The 16543-nt window shown below is 44.3% G+C and overlaps 1 protein-coding gene and 1 long non-coding RNA gene across 2 annotated transcripts in view; one reads left to right on the forward strand and one right to left on the reverse strand.

Annotated features, from left to right (window-relative positions):
- Window positions 1-16543, reverse strand: part of LOC147028552 (uncharacterized) — a 144185-nt gene that overhangs the window by 106949 nt on the left and 20693 nt on the right. The window lies entirely within an intron of this gene.
- Window positions 9862-16543, forward strand: part of WNT4 (Wnt family member 4) — a 180635-nt gene continuing 173953 nt past the window's right edge. Inside the window, exon 1 of the mRNA XM_085879081.1 lies at window positions 9862-11245. The gene's annotated coding sequence lies outside the window, so the exon portion shown is untranslated. The remainder of the gene's footprint in view (window positions 11246-16543) is intronic.

Here is a 16543-nt window from a genome sequence, read left to right on the forward strand (position 1 = left end):
AGAGTGAAGGTGAGCAGTGATTCGTGATTTTGGTAGTTTTACCAGAAGGGGGTTGTTGGCAGACCTTGAGCGCTCTGCGGAAATGTGGTGGGGTCAAATCGCAGAGAGAGCACGCGGGCTAGGCTGGAGAGGAGACGGTAGAAGACAGAAAGACCACTGACCAACCTGCGGTGATTGAGTGAGAGGCCCAAAGACTCAGCCTCATTGCGGGAGACGCCAATGATCCGAAATGCCTTGGTTTCTACAGCATGAAGGCGAGAAAGGTGGGAGGCAGGAGCACCAGCCCAGAGGGGAGAGCGCAGTACTCCATCAGGCTGCGGACAAAAGCTTTGTAAGTGGTCAGGAGCTCAGGTGGGCCGAGGAATGACTTTGCACGACGGAGGATTCCCAGTCGACGACTGGCTTTGGAGGCCAGGTTTGAAATGTGGCTTTCCCAGGAAAGGTCATGGCAGATAGTGAGACCCAGAAGCTTGAACGAAAGGACTTCTTCCAGAGGATTGTTGAGAAAGTGGATGGGGGTGGGGGGTTCTAAACGGTCCTTTCGGAGAGACATAGTGAGAGTGTGAGATTTGTTCGGATTGAAAGACATGTTCCACGTGTTGGACCAGTTTGTGATTTTACCCAGATCTGCAGTGAGTGAAGAAGCTGCTGCTTGCCGATCTGATGGATGACCGATGGTACGGCAGAGGGTGGAGTCATCAGCAAAGAGATATAGAGGATTTTTCAGAGAGTCGGAGAGATCATTGATGAAAACCAGAAAAAGAATATGGCCCAAAACACTACCCTGAGGAACTCCTGCCTGGACAGGAAGAGGGGATGATAGAACTCCATTTAGGGCCACACGTTGACTTCGACAGGAGAGGAAGTCTGCGAGCCATGAGTGGAGATGGCCTTGGATACCATAGGAAGAGAGTTTGGTGAGCAGGGCAGGGTGCCAGACCGTGTCAAAAGCACGTGATATTGTTGCGAATCTGGAAGCCATGAGCACACAACATACAGGTCCTATAGATCAGTTATATCGGTAAGTACATGTTGCCAGTTAGGGTCCCGACCCTCGTCTAATGGGTAATTAAATGTTCCTGTGCTGTGGAGTTATTTTAATAGTCAGGTTTTCTTGTTGTTTATTTTTACACCACCACCATCAACGCCGATGAGACCGCATCACCCTCACCCTCACCTTCACTTCGCTTCCTTCACCTCGCTCTGGCCGACGTCATGGTGGGCAGAGTTCGAGGAGCCGTGTTGCGGCCCTTGACCAATCAGCATGCAACGAGTGAGGTAACCGTTGCCCGGCCAATCAGATCCCGCGACAGGAGGAAAGGGCTCCGCGTGATGTCACCACGCCCCCGGGCCAATCAAGGTGCTTGCCGCCCATTTTGGCCAGTGGGAGAGACAAAGAGCGATTTGCGTGCCAAAACCAGCCAGTGAGAGAGGGAGGGTTGTGAGGAGGCGTTCCCCCCCCCCTCTGAAGAGGGGGGTATAATTATAGGCACAGTCTGCATGTTCGATGTGTTCTGAGAGTTCTGGCAAGGAGTGAACATCTGCGCGCAGGGCGGTTGAGTGCGAAAGCGTCTGCGCACGGTGTGGTTGTTGCAACGGAGGGTCTTCTCCTGTGAGCTTTCACCCTGCCGGATTTCGTTCGCCTGGATCCCGGTTGTGAGGACGTCTGGATCGTGCTGGGGATCCAGTTCTGCCCCGAGGATCTGGTCCTTGAAGACCGCACGAGGCGGACAGGTCCGAGACAGGCCTAAATAAAGACCTTTTGGTCCAATTCTTTTGGGTGTGCGTATGTGTGTTTGTGGCGCCAGTCAGATAAGTAGTAAATTGTATAAGTGCCGTGCTGTACATACGTGCCTTTGATAATCGGTTTAACTCTGCTATTGCGTGCTTCCCTCATTCCCCAATTATTACTGTAAATAAACGTCCCCATTTGTAAAATGTTTCAGCTCATTCGTGTCTTTTCCTCCATTGGCTTAGCGTGCTGCATGTTGGAAAATTAGCCAGGCTGTCGCCGTTGTAACGGGATATTTGGGACCGACGGATCTCGGCGATTAAACCGCTCGGATTGCACACGGTTCGTGTACGCTAAGCGACTCGTTCCGTACGGGTGCCGTCGAGGGTGAATTTCCCTGGTAGTTTGGACCACGTGGGTATTTAGGTAAATTGAAATTGGCAATCGACCCTACCCCATGTGCTCTGTCTATTGGCGAACTTCGGTCCAATAAGGGACCCGTACTTTTCCGGACTTTTCCGAAGAAGTACGATCTAAATTCCGGGCGATCGATCGAGCCGACTCTGCTGCTCCATATAGCGGTCGTGCTCGCGGCCGACGCCCGCCCCCGCAACAATATGTCCAGGGATACGGCTCGGATTTCATGTCTGACATTGAGGACCTCCATCCATTGTTGGGAGAGCAAAATCAGCATATCCAGAGTAGAGTGAACTGGTCTGAAACCAAATTGATGATCTGAAATCAACGCCGACGACGTTGATTGGTCTCCCTCATGCACAGATTGGAGAATAAATAAATTGGAGAAGAGGAAGGATTGAATGTCTGAAGCAATGATCAATTCCATAACCTTGCTGATTGGTCTGTAGTTGCAGGGATCTGTTTTTGCACCTTTTTATGCAGGGCAGTGATGTTTGCTGATTTCCAAGCAGATGGCAGATGACCTTGAGCAAATGAGAGGGTGAATAGAACAGAGAGAGGGTGAGCAAGAGCAGAAGAGCAGGTTTTTAGGACACGTGGGCTGATGCCGTCTGGACCGGTTGCAGAATCTGAGTCGAGGTTTGACAGCAAACTCTCCACCTTGTCAGGGGTAAAGGACACAGAGTCCAGGGACAGTTGGGTGCGACTGGGTAAGGTGGGTAGAGAAAGCGATGGGTTTTTGACACAACATTTAGCTGCAAACACCGAGTTTAGGCATTCAGCCTTTTCATGAGCGGTATCAGCAGTGCGGCCATTTGAGGTAATGGAGGGGGAACATACACCAGAAACAGATTTGATGGGATGCCACCAGGATTTTGAGGAGGGAGAGAGGTTTGAAAGTTCAGACTTGAGCTTTGAAAGATGTTGTTTTCTGCCTCTCCTGAGGGTAGATACACACTTGTTCTGAGATTACCCTCAGTTGGGTATGACGCTCTGGAACACAATGCTGGTACTACCTAACTTGGAAGGAAAGATTGAAATCCCAGGAGTGAAGATACAATGTGGTATCTTACAAGGTGACAGCCTCCCCCCCTCCTGTTTTGTCTGGCTCTGGACCCACTGAGTCACCTCATCAATGAAGAAGGACATGGATACAATCTGTCATGCAACAGAAAAATGACCAAAAAAGCAAGAAAGGTGACACATCGACTGTACATGGATGATCCAAAACTCTTCGCACCGAATCATAAGAAATTGGAAGATCAACTAAAACTAGTAAAGCAGTACTCAGAGGACATCAACATGGAGTTTCAGCAAAGAATACCGACACAGAACAACACTAAATCTTAAAGTCATCCCTCTCTCCAAGAAACAAAACCAAAGCTATAAACCAACTTGCAGTACCAGTATTCCAATATAGCTGTGCAATTATAAACTGGCCACAATTGGAGATAAACATTTTCGACACCAAAACAAGGAAACTTTTAACTATTCTTCAACAAACCAGAAAAGGAATCGTTAATCCATTTAGCAACAAACTTCCAAAAACAGGTGCAAATTACAGATACTACACAAGAAAATGGAACAGAAACAAACACAGCCCCAATGATTGCAAAGAAAACAAGGAAAACTACAACAATAAATATCAGCAGATATACTCCAACAAATGGAAGAATGACAAAAGAGCAGGAACATTTAAAAAAGAGCTTGACAGGATGGGGATCGACAAGGATGGCTCGTTGGAATGGCTAAGAAGAGGTCAAATTAATTGGGATGGAGAACGAATCGTCATAAATACTCAAGACCAAGGAGACGACACTAATGCCTCTAAGAAAATGGCAGGATTGAACCAATCGGACAAATGCAGGTTTTTTCGGGAAGAAAGAGAAAGTACCAGTCACCTCCTCTCAGGATGTAAAAAAACTCATGTATGAACAGCTGTACACGGAAACAAGACAGTGTCTGCAGAGTAATCCACTGGCACATCTGAAAACGGTTGAAGTCATGGAGAGATTCACTTTCCTTGGTGGTGATATTCATGTCTCTGCTGGCTGTGAGCCAGAGGTCAATAAACATCTGGGTCAGGCCTGGGGAGTCATGGATTCACTGGGTCATGGGGTGTGGCTGCCAGGACCTGTGCAGGAGGACGAAAGTCTGAGTCTTCAGGTAGTTGGTGCTTCCATTCTTGCTCTACGAATGTGAGACTTGGACTGCGACCAGGAATCTGAGACAGAGACTTAATTCCTTTGATACCAGGTCTCTTTGTAGAATCCTTGGCTATCGCTGGTCAGACTTTGTGTCCAATGAGCAGTTACTAAGAGTGACTCAAATGAGATTTGTTACCTGCATAGCCCATGAGCATCAGCTGCGGCTGTAAGCACATGTGGCTCGTTTTCCTGACGCTGATCCTGCTCACCAGATTCTCTCAGCGAGAGAGCCTCGTGAGTAGAGGCCAATGTGCTGACCACATGCCTCGTGGTTGCAGCAGGTTGATCAGAATTTCAAAGAGATGGGGATGGGCCTGGCATCTACCTGGGGGATGGCCAGACAGAGCCCCCTGGAGTACCGGCGGAAGTGGACGCAGTGACGCGCTGCTCTGGTGCATGCTCCCATACCTGACCTGACCTGACCTGACGTCTGTAAACATTTCAACATCCTGGTCCCAGAACAATCATGGAAACACAAGCCAAATCTGATCCTTGAAGATGAACATATAATGCTCATGCACGACAAGATGATCCCATCAAGTGTGGACATTGCAAACAAAGAATTGCATCCGGACATGGTGCTCAAACACAAAAAGGAAAAGTCAGCATTGTTGATCGAGGTTTCAGTTCCCAATGACTTTGGACTAACTGCTACAGAAATCAGGAAAATGAACAAATACGAGGATCTGAAAAATGAGGTCAAGAGGACTTGAAAATTGAAAAATGCTGAAATTGTACCAGTGATAGTCGGAACTACAGGGATGATGACGCAAACCCTTTCTGAGTATTTAAAAAACATTCCGGGGAATATCACTACAAACAAGCTACAAGTGAAGGCTGTCAGAAGTTCAGTGAAGATTTTGAAAAGAGCCCTTGGAACAAGGCTATGAGAACGAAACTTCACAGTTTGGTTTGTGAATCACGATCCTTTACCAAAAAAATAGCAGGTGGAGATTTTTCGTTCTGGGAGAACTTCCTCCCACCTCCTGAAACCAAACTGGAGATATCCAACGAGAAAATGTTTATGATTTATAAGTTTTATTATGAAGGAATATGTGGGACGAGTTAGCCGAGACACTATATATAATGGAACAGACCTGGCAGTCAAAAAACACACAAGCTTATTGGTGCAATAAAACCAAACCACTTTATGGCACCAGACTCGCAAACACCCATACCGTACAATAGGGACAAGTGAAGACGGGGGCAAATTAATGGGCATGAGCTGGTCTGTCCAGGACGATGTTACCGTGCATGTTGGTGTGGTCCAGGGCTGGAGGCAAGAGGGAAGATTGTGGGGATATGGGTTCCGCAATCACTCAAGCAGTCTGAGGCAGAGGAGCACCAAAGATGCTACACAATGAAGAAGAAGAAGAAGAAGAAGAAGAAGAAGAAGAAGAAGAAGAAGAAGAAGAAGAAGAAGAAGAAGAAGAAGAAGAAGAAGAAGAAGAAGAGAGAGATTATCTGCAAGAGTCAATTGCCACGCATGTGCGGATGTGGCTTTTATATACACTAGCAGATACCCATCTACGGCGGGTATGGGGAACAGGACGGATCACAATACTCGGTTATGGTAGTTTCTTTGGATGTTTTGCGCCGCATTCAACAGCTAAGTTCATATTGGTGGTGTGTCTGGGTGCCCATGGTAGCGTATGAGACTGGTCGCTTTAGATTGTTGGCCTTGACACGTCGTGCCGAATGAGTAACACAAACTATTTGACATATTCATCGTTTCTATATTACCTCCATCAACAGATTAACAACATGGCAGGATAAAAGTCGTAAATGCTGAGTTGAACAATTGTCCTGAACTCATGGACTTAGTTAAGTAAAGCATCTGGCACCCGGCCGTCGGTTTACCTCCGAACGATGCTGATTGTGACATCATCGATTCCCTCTGAAAATTCTATCTATATTCGATTTTTTGAATCCACTATCACCTGCGTAAATACAATGGAACACAAAATGTGAATATTTTTGAAGTATGAACAGAACATGTTCAGAGAAAAGTGTGTTAGAAGTTACAGGCGTACGCCCATTATATTATGATAACCTTCTGGCCTGCCTTACAGCACATCGCTGCTCCCGTAAAGGCCCGGTCACACCTTGACGTTTTAGCCAACGTATGCCGATTTTTGAATTTTTTTTCTAAAACGCTGGCACACGTTGAATACGTTATGGGTAAGTTTTGATAACAATGAGAGCACGCTGAAAAACACTGCCATACGTCGTTGTACGTTGCCATACGTCGTTGTACGTTGGCTTTAAACGTTGTACTTTTCGGTTGTCCTCAAATTTTTTCATGCTTGAAATTTCACGACGTATGCCGGCGTATGACTCACACGTTCCGCTACGCTGGCCACAAGTTGTATGCACGGTCTGCGATCGTTGACAGACGTCAACACATGCTACTTGTAAGTTAATCATAAGTTGAGACACGCCGAGGTAATGTTTAGCGTACCCGAAACTTATTTCTAACCTATGATTAACGTGTTGTTGGCACGTTACGCGATCGTTGCCACACATCGACAGACGTTACTTTTAAGTTACTCATAGGCTGAAAGACGTCGGTATAATGGATCGTCCTTGCGTCAGCGTCCACGGCCACGGCCAGGACACTTATTTGCAGCATTCTTCAAACTTTTCTTCGGCATGACGAGGATGTTCACACTTCGATGTCTGGCTTGGCTATGATTCCAATTGTCCATCGGCAGCGTCTATTTAAAATAGTCGCGTTTGAGCGTTTTAACACGTTCAGAAGAAACGCTTCAAATTTCAAAACCCCAGCGTCAAAAAACAAAGGCGAGTGACAGCAATTTAAATCGTTCATTGTAAACAATGAAAATGGCTGAGTGGTACCGTTTAAAAGTCGTTGAGTGTAAAAAAAATCCAATTGTTGAGCGCAAGCGTCTACTTTCAATAGTGGGGTTTGAGCGATTTAGCACGTTCAATAGAAACGATTAAAATTTCCAAGCGCCAGCGTCAAAAAACAAAGGCGAGTGACAGCAATTTAAATCGTTCATTGTAAACAATGAAAATAGCTGAGTGGTACCGTTTAAAAGTCGTTGAGTGTAAAAAAAATCCAATTGTTGAGCGCAAGCGTCTACTTTCAATAGTGGAGATTCAGCCATTTAAATCGTTGAGTGGCAGCCTATGAACCTACCCGTGGACACGCGGACGCAAGGACGATCCATCATAACCCACACCCTCCCCCTCACACTCACCTACTACTGCCAACATGAACAAACTAATACTGATACTGATACTGATACTGTTACTGCTGACATGGACATCGACTCAAAAAGGAACTCGAAAACACTGTTGGGTTCCCCTTTTATGAGCAGCATTTTTATATACCAATTCCCAAAACCGCTGGGAACACGTCTTTATATGGCAGTTGTAAGCTAGAAACACGTTAATTTTTTTTTTTTTTGTCGACCGGAAGACGTCATTGGAATACGTCTACATACGTCGATGTGTGTTGGGACTACGTAAAGAATTGGTTCAAAGCACGTCAAACATAAGTTAGAAATAAGTTTCGCGTAAAAAAGACATTACCGCGACGTGTTTCGACTTATGAGTAGCTTATAAGTAGCGTTTGTGGACGTGTGTAAGCGTCCACATATCGTGTGTAAAACTTATCCCCATCGCATGCGGAACGTGTGTCATACGCCGAGTACGTCGTAAAATTTTGAACATGTTTAAAATTTCTTGACGTACTCTACTTACTACGACGTATGATAGCGTACTCTAGCGTTGTACTCACGTATACCAAACTTACTCGTCCCGTATTTGACGTGCCCCAACGTTTTAGACACATTTTTCTTCGGTCGGCATACGCTGGCAAGATCGCCAAGGTGTGACCGCGATGTTGACACTTCCATTTCTATGGCAGTTATGATTCGAATCGTTGTGCGTCAGCCTTTTAATAGGCTACGTCACGACATCGTCGGCGATGCGTGCAACGCGCTATGCCGAAGTTAGACTATCGTTGAGCATCGGTTGTGTAGGCTGACAACAGGTTCATCATTCATTGGTATAAGTTATCTATAACACAACGAAACGTTCTGTGTCCATTACTAATATGTTATGCATACGACCAACTCGTTATGAATACGTCCGAATCTTAAAAAAAAAACATCAAAAGTTCAACGTCAGCCAGCGTTTTACATACATTTTAATACGTTGCCATCGCTGGCTAAAATGTCAAGGTGTGACCGGGCCTTAATTGGCTGTCCCACCGTGTGGGGCAGAGCCCCGCAAAAGGGTTCTGCCTCCATCCAGAGCCCGATACAGCTCACTGCACTGTCCTGGCCTGTAGTCCTTGGCCAAAACGGCCCATGACAATGTCCATCCCTCTCCAAGTTTGAAGCGCTTTCCATGTCCCTTTGTGCCACAAGCCCTCCACCTGGCCTCAACTATACAAAAGGTCTAACACATCCAACTTACTCTAAACCTCCCGATGATTTACAATCACTGCCTGCTCAGCGCACATTTGGCCTCAGCTGTACAAAGGTCAAACACATACAACTTACTTCAAACTTCCAGATGATTTATAATCACCGCCTCCTCGGTGCACATTTTACAACACAACTCACCTCTGTCAGGTCCCTGTTACAACTGTAAATCTAACCCTAACCAAGCTATTCTTCACATGTACTAGTTATGGATTCTGCCGTGTGTGTGCGCGCGCGTGTGTGTGTGTGTGTGTGTGTGTGTGTGTGTGTGTGTGTGTGTGTGTGTGTGTGTGTGTGTGTGTGTGTGTGTGTGTGTGTGTGTGTGTGTGTGTGTGTGTGTGTGTGTGTGTGTGTGTGTGTACATATATAAAAAAATATACATGTATATTGAACTATAAGCCAATACAATTAGATGGTGGAAATAGTTTGTTGGCATCTTGGACTATTGTATCTCATTCTTACAATTTGTTAAATGCCCCTCATATATATTTAATGTGGACAATAGCTTTCATACATAGTCCATCAAAAAATATAAACACCGTTAATAGAATGTGGATAAAGCATTGGCATTATGAGGTGAACCCCCTACTGTTGTGTATAAATTTTGTGGCATTTCCTTGTATTATTGATAGTGTGCATTGTCACTAGGAATCAATACCAGCCAACGTGATCCAAAGCTAATATTATGAACTGATTGGGCACAAGTTCCTGTTGAGTCAAAAGCAGCTTAAGCATTTTATTTTATCTTTGTAAATGGAAATCGCCCCAAACAAGGCATCAAGCCACTCGAGGTAAGGGGCTAGATGTCCTATTTTGGCAAAATCACAGCCAAAGTGATGTCCTATTATCTTCTATGTCAAACCACTGTCAACCGTTGTGCTGTCAGAAAGTGATCATTGAAAAGGCAGTGTGAGAACAGTCACAAATGATTGTCGTTTTCTACAGCAAGAGCGTCACATATACTTTGATTGACTTCTGCACCTACCCCACTCCACCGCCCCCCCCCACCCACCCCAGTCCCTTCGCTCTCGAACACCCTCCCCTGCACTTCCATGTTCTTTTGGTCCCTCAATCACCACCTCACCTCCTGCTGATACTCGCTTTGCAGCACTTTTGTCCAATATGCTACGTCGAACCCACCACCTCTCATCTCGCTCCCCGCAGTCCTTGGAAACTCAGTCCGGCAACACCCACCGCTGTGACTTGCTCTGTCTCCACCCAGCCCTCTCCTCCCCCACCTCCTCCTTCGACCAGCACCCCCACTTTTTTCCCCCCACCTCCTAACCTTCTTTTCCATCTCTGAAGCCGAGTACAAAAGATTCCTCCTGCAAATCTCCCGATGCCACGAAACTCTTTGATTGACAAACCTTTCAATCCGATTAGGACCTGATTCCTTCTACAGACTCCTGCCCCACCCTGCCCCTTCTCACCTCCCTCCCCATCCCCCTTCCCTTCCATCACTTTCTTTAGCTTCATCCTTCACTGTCCATCTTACTTTCTTATTTCTTATTCTCATTTTCTCTTTCGGCTGCTTTCACTTTACTTTGTTTCCCTGGGGTGGCTATACAAGTTTGCTTGATTTTAATAGACAAAACGATCATCCACTTTTTTTGTGAAGGTTAAACTCGAAACCTCAAGCATTTTCTGTATTTCTTTTTTTATCCTCATGTAAACATCTATGTTTTATCTTACAACAGCCATTGAAAAGGGTGTGTAGCATGTATTTTCGAGTTTTTCCTTTGATGGAAATTGGTAAAATAGTTATTTCTAAACCACTTGGAGTTCATTGTAATAGCACAAGTAACGAATGTATAATCTGTATTTTACTCACACTGTTGACTGACTTCTGCCCCCTTTTCGGCTTGAAGAGTTGTGATGTCGATCAAGTAACTTTTTCCAGCACATGTAATGAAATAGGTTGTTTGGTTTTAGGATGGATTTGTAACAAAGTACTTGTGGCATTGACAGAACATGATCTTCCCCTTCAGGTTGGGGGCATCATATAATCTAGATTATTGTTGACCGAAGTCATTTATCTCTCTGATTTTTTTTTTTTTTTTTGTGAAAACCAACTTTACCCTTTTTGTTGATGACTCCACCTTGTGTAGAACAATATCACTTTGGGAAAAGATTGGCCACTGTGGAATCTCTTTCATCGGTCTTGGACGAGATAAGCTGCTGATCAACTCTTGGAACATGAGGTTCAATGCCAGTATGACACACGCTCACATACTCTCCTCTTCTCTGGGCAGACACTGGAAGAGGTGGAGCCTTGGGAACTCCTTGGCCTCGCTATCTGTCATCACGTTTTGAGGGGAGCATCATATCATCAAAGCCGAGTCACCACTTTGGCCAGGTGCTCCTGAATCACACCTTGCTCCTTTTGCAATCATCAAAAACAAGGCCTTCCACATCTTTGGGATCTCAAGACAGTAGGTGTATTCCTAAGGACTCACTCTCCCACCCACAGCAGGTTGGCAGGCTCTATTTCATGCAACCTTACATCTGATTTTGCTCCTCCTACCCACTCCAACATTTGCCCTCTCCAAGCCACCCCTGGTTGCACCTATTCCTCAAGAACCACTCATTTGCTCACCCTCTCATAGTTCAGGCTGGTTCTCTTCCTGCATTTATTTGTTCCCCCCTATTCCCCCGATTGTAAAATTACCTCCCTGTGTCTGTCGTCTCATCCTCCTGTCTTCAATTTTCAGATGTGCTCCCAATCATTCCCACATGTACTCAGTCATGCATATCAATGATCTCTTCCACACACACTGATTCTTTCCCATTCTATTCCTTAACAGGATATTGTTACTCATTTTTGTGTTATTCATCCTTTCTTACTTGTGTTTGTCGACTCCCCCCCACCCCCTCCCCAACCCATACCCCTTGGTAGTTTGCATATCGAATGCCCTTTGTTGTTTAGCTCCTCAACGATCCCATATCATTGTATACAATAACAAGCATTAACACGTATCATCATCATCATGTACACGGTGTTTCAAAATGATTGATACAACTTTGATTTCCAGCCATTTCTTTTTTTTTTTGGATCTATACCGTTTTCCTTTTCAGGGTTTGGTGGTGTTATCATGGTATTTGTTCCCTGGGACTTATAGCTCCATAGCTCAACTATGCCGTTGACAGTGAAGCAGAAGACAAAAGTGGTGGCTCTGTGGTATGAGACTAAATCATATGTTGAGACCCACCGGAGGTTCTGCCGTGAATACGACCTCAGAACACGTGATGGACCCACAAATTGTGCCATTCAAAGTATTGTGAAATATTTTGAGCACAAGGGTATAGTGCACAGCCAGAGCAAGGGCAACAGTGGTAGGCCAGCATCAGGAACCAAGAGGCAAGAGCCAAACCAACATCGACGCCGTGCGGGATTCTGAAGTGGACAGTCCCAAGAAGTCCCACCGCCGGTACTCCCAGGAGCTAGGCATCAAACCAACATCAGTCTGGCATATCCTCACTAAGGAACTGAAGCTTTTCCCTTACATCATCTCTATTAGGCATAAACTGAGTCAAGGTGGCATGAGAAGGAAATTTGATATGTGCAATTGGCTCAGTGACAGGATGGAGTAGTACCCAAACTGGATCAACCTGATCTGGTTCAGTGATGAAGCCGTTTCCACTTGAATGGTGCCATCAACAATCACGACAACATTTTCTGGGGGGCAGAACCACCTGAGGAGATCACTGAGAGGTACCTGAAAGGGCCTAATGTCACATGCTTCTGCGCCTTCAATGCCAAATGGGGAACGCTAGGGCCTTACTGGTTTGAGAATGACAAGAGCAGGATAGTGACGATCGATGGTGAGCGCTACCGGGCCATGCTCTTGAAGTTCCATTATGATATGGCTCAAAAGGTCACCCCAAACCAGCTCAGCATGACCTGGTTTATGCAGGATGTTGCACCCCCGCATGCAGCTGGTGACACCATCACTTTCCTGCGGCAGCTCTTCAGAAACCGCCTCATTGCTCTGGTTTCCGCTCATGACTGGGCACCCCATAGCCCAGACTTGAACTCTCTGGTCTACTGGTTCTGGGGGGCTGCCAAGGGCTTTGTCTATGCCAACCACCCTGCCACACTGGATGATTTGAAGCAGGAGTTGTCAGACTACCTCCAGGAAGTGCCACATGAGACCGACAGGAAAGTTGGACAGAACTTTGGAGTCAGGATCAATGCTTGTCTGAACTGCGGAGGGCACACATTGAGAACCCTGATTCACGAATTGATTATATTTTGGTGAAGATCCAAATCTGGATCTGGATACTAGAATAATTTAATGTCTAAGTGATTCTTCACCATTGAGAGATAGGGCCAAAAACGACATATGTCATGATATTTCAAAAATATATTTGGCCTGATATGTTCTCGTAGCTCAGGCATTGCGTGGTGGCGGTATGCGCTCTACCTGTTCTAATTACCTCCGCCACCGAAGGTGAAGGGGGTTATGTTTTCACCCCTTTTTGTCTGTGTGCAGGATATCTCAAAAAGTTGTTGACGAATCTGGATGAAATTTTGTGGACAGGTTGGGTGTGTGACAACGACGAACTGATTCGATTTTGGTGAAGATCCGAATCCGGTTCCGACTACTAGAATTTTGAAGTGATTCTTTGCCATTGAGAAATCGGCTGACACTAATATATATCTTACGATATCTCAGAAAGTTTGTGGATAGATTTGAATGAAACTTGGTGGACAGGTTGGGTGTGTGACCATGACGAATTGATTGTATTTTGATGAAGATCTGAATCCGGATACTAGAATAATTTGATTTATAAGTGATTCTTCACCATTGAGAGATCCGGCCAAAAACGATATATGCCATGATATTTCAAAAATGTATTGGGCCCGATATGTTCTCGTGGATCAGGCATTGCGTGGTGGCGGTATGGGCTCTACCGAGTGGCTTCGAGTTACCTCCGCCACCGAAGGTGAAGGAGGTTATGTTTTCACCCCTTTTTGTCTGTGTGCAGGATATCTCAAAAGTTGTTGACTGATCTAGATGAAATTTTGTGGAGAGGTTCGGTGTGTGACAAGGACGAACTGATTGGATTTTGGTGAAGATCTGAATCCGGTTCTGACAACTAGAATTTTTGAAATGATTCCTCACCATTGAGAGATAGGGCCAAAAACGATATAGTCCTGTATAGCATGATATTTCAAAAATGTATTGGGCTCGATATGTTCTCGTGAATCAGGCATTACGTGGTGGAGGTATGTGTTCTCCCGAGTGCCCTTCTAGTTAACCTCCGCCATCTTCGAAGATGGATGGAGGTGACTGTTTTCACCCCTTTCTGTTTGTTTGTTTTTTTGTGAACAGTATTACGGAAAAACTCCTCGACGGATTTCGACGAAAGTTGGTGGGGGGGGGGGGTTAGGTATGGTCCAAGGATCATGCCATTAAATTTTGGACTTGGAGTCCAAAATTCCCCCCCCCAAAAAAAAATTGTTAGAGAAAAAATTTTTTTTTTGGCATTTCTACATGTTTTAAGTGATTTCCAACCCCCCCCCCCCCAAATTTTATTTTTTACCTCCCTCGCAAATAGAATAGAATTTTATTTTTTGCATTTCTGCATGTTTTAAGTGATTTCCAACCCACCCCCACCCCCAAAAAAATGTTACCCCCCAAAAAAATTGTTACCCCCCCAAAAAATAGAGAAATTTTTTTTTGCATTTCTACATTTTAAGTGATTTCCAACCCCCCCCCAAAAAAAATTGTTCGAGAAAAAATTTCTTTTTTTGCATTTCTACATATTTTAAGTGATTTCCAACCACCCCAAAAAAATGTAGAAAATTTTTTTTTTTTGCATTTTTACATGTTTTAAGTGATTTCCAACCCCCCCAAATAAAATTGTTACCCCCCCCATAAAAGTGGAAAAAAAATTTTTTGCATTTCTACATGTTTTCAGTGATTTCCAACCCCCCCCCCAAAAAAAATTGTTAGAGAAAAAAAAATTTTGGAACTTTTTTTTCAACAAAATTTCGATTTTTTTTTTTTTTTTTGCATTTTTACATGTTTTAAGTGATTTCCAACCCCCCCCCCCCCAAAAAAATGTTGGAGAAAAGAACTATAACTCTGTCAGCACTGTTGACATCATATTTAATGAATAAGATATAAGGTTTACTTGAGTGACCCAGCAGTATTGGCGGCGGAGTTTTTGCACTCTCCCGAGTGCTCCCCCTCGAGTTCCATCTGTTTTTATCAATGCCAATGGTAATTGTGATAACTCATGCTGGAGAACACCTTGCAGTTGAATGTTTCGGCCAGACATTGAGGCATTGGGAAAGTTGTTCCTTAAGTTTGCTGTCTGCTTTTATTTGCTTGACCTCATTTGCTCCACACACTTCAGTCACATACAATGATGTAAATGTGTTTGAATTGTTCTCTGGCAAAGCAGTGAAGAACGATACAATTTTGGAAATTATCCTTTTCTCCACAAAGTCCTTCACTCAGGCCTCCCCTTTCTCCTTTGCACTGTCCATATCTGTGGCTATCTCTTCCAGTGCTACATCACCAGTAAACACAACATTCAGCATAGGATCATTCTCTGAGACATCTTCATCATCACCGTCTTCATGATCTGGAAGCACTTTGACCCGCAACACATTGAATCGTTCAAATTGTGAAAACAATTTCTTCACTGCATTTTCTTCTTGAGAGAGAATAGATGGGAGATCATTTATCTGCATCAAAATATGCTCATCTTCATCATCATCTTCAAGTCCAAACAACCAAGACACACTGCCTGATATTGCTGCTCTTTCACACCATGTTGCATCGAATTTTTCACGAGCTGGATCATTTCTGGTGATGCCACTAATTCCATTTGAGAGCTTGCACATTCCATTCACCAGCTCGGTTTGTAAGGAAATCTGGTTAAATTGACGATAACTTGTTTTCACTACAAAGCTGCCCCCTCATGAATCCAGGTGCAGTTGTTTGCAAGTTCTTCATTTCCACAAGATACACTGGCCTCCATTTTGCAAAGTTTGTGCGGTTGGAGAGAGTCAGCAAAGGCATCCAGGTGAAGCTTCCAGTTGCCATTTCGATTTTCTCGTGTGACACTGAGCATGGTCTCAATCATGTCCTGGTACGTGGTCCACACTTTGAAATTTTTTATCATCTCCACCTTGCTTTGTGAAATTTTCCCATTCTGATTAACATTGAAAGAATGAAATGAAGCAACAGTATAGATTTCCATCACTTTGCCCACATCATGACAATGGGCCATTATTGCATTTCATGCTTTAATAAATTAACATCAGCATTTCATGAAAAGGGAGCAGTATTTAACTATGAACATGTGTAATACATGTGTGGAACACAAATAATTCTGATGAGAGAGATCGATACTAAAATAGCTTTAATTATCCATTAACCATATAACAAAACATTGTTTTGAGAAAACGACTTTCTATTTTGTTTTTTAAAAAATGCATTGTAAACCAGGCATTGATACCTAAAACAAGAGTTGTCTTGTCCAATTTGATTTTATATGAAAGTATACATTTTACTCATTCAGAACCACAAATACTTTATTTTATTTTTTTTACCATATTTGGTCATAAATGTGCTATAATTCCTTATTTTGGGCATATTTGCATCTGCCTGCCACCTGGATCTTGAATAATACCTGCATGTGAGTTGTTTAAGACTAAATGCTGATTTCTAACAAAATGTGCTGACAATAGTGAGTCGGTATATCAATTTGGC

Source organism: Eptatretus burgeri, chromosome 4 (genome assembly GCF_056783735.1).
Source record: "Eptatretus burgeri isolate ZD-2024b chromosome 4, Ebu_testis_v1, whole genome shotgun sequence".
Lineage (NCBI taxonomy): Eukaryota > Metazoa > Chordata > Myxini > Myxiniformes > Myxinidae > Eptatretus > Eptatretus burgeri.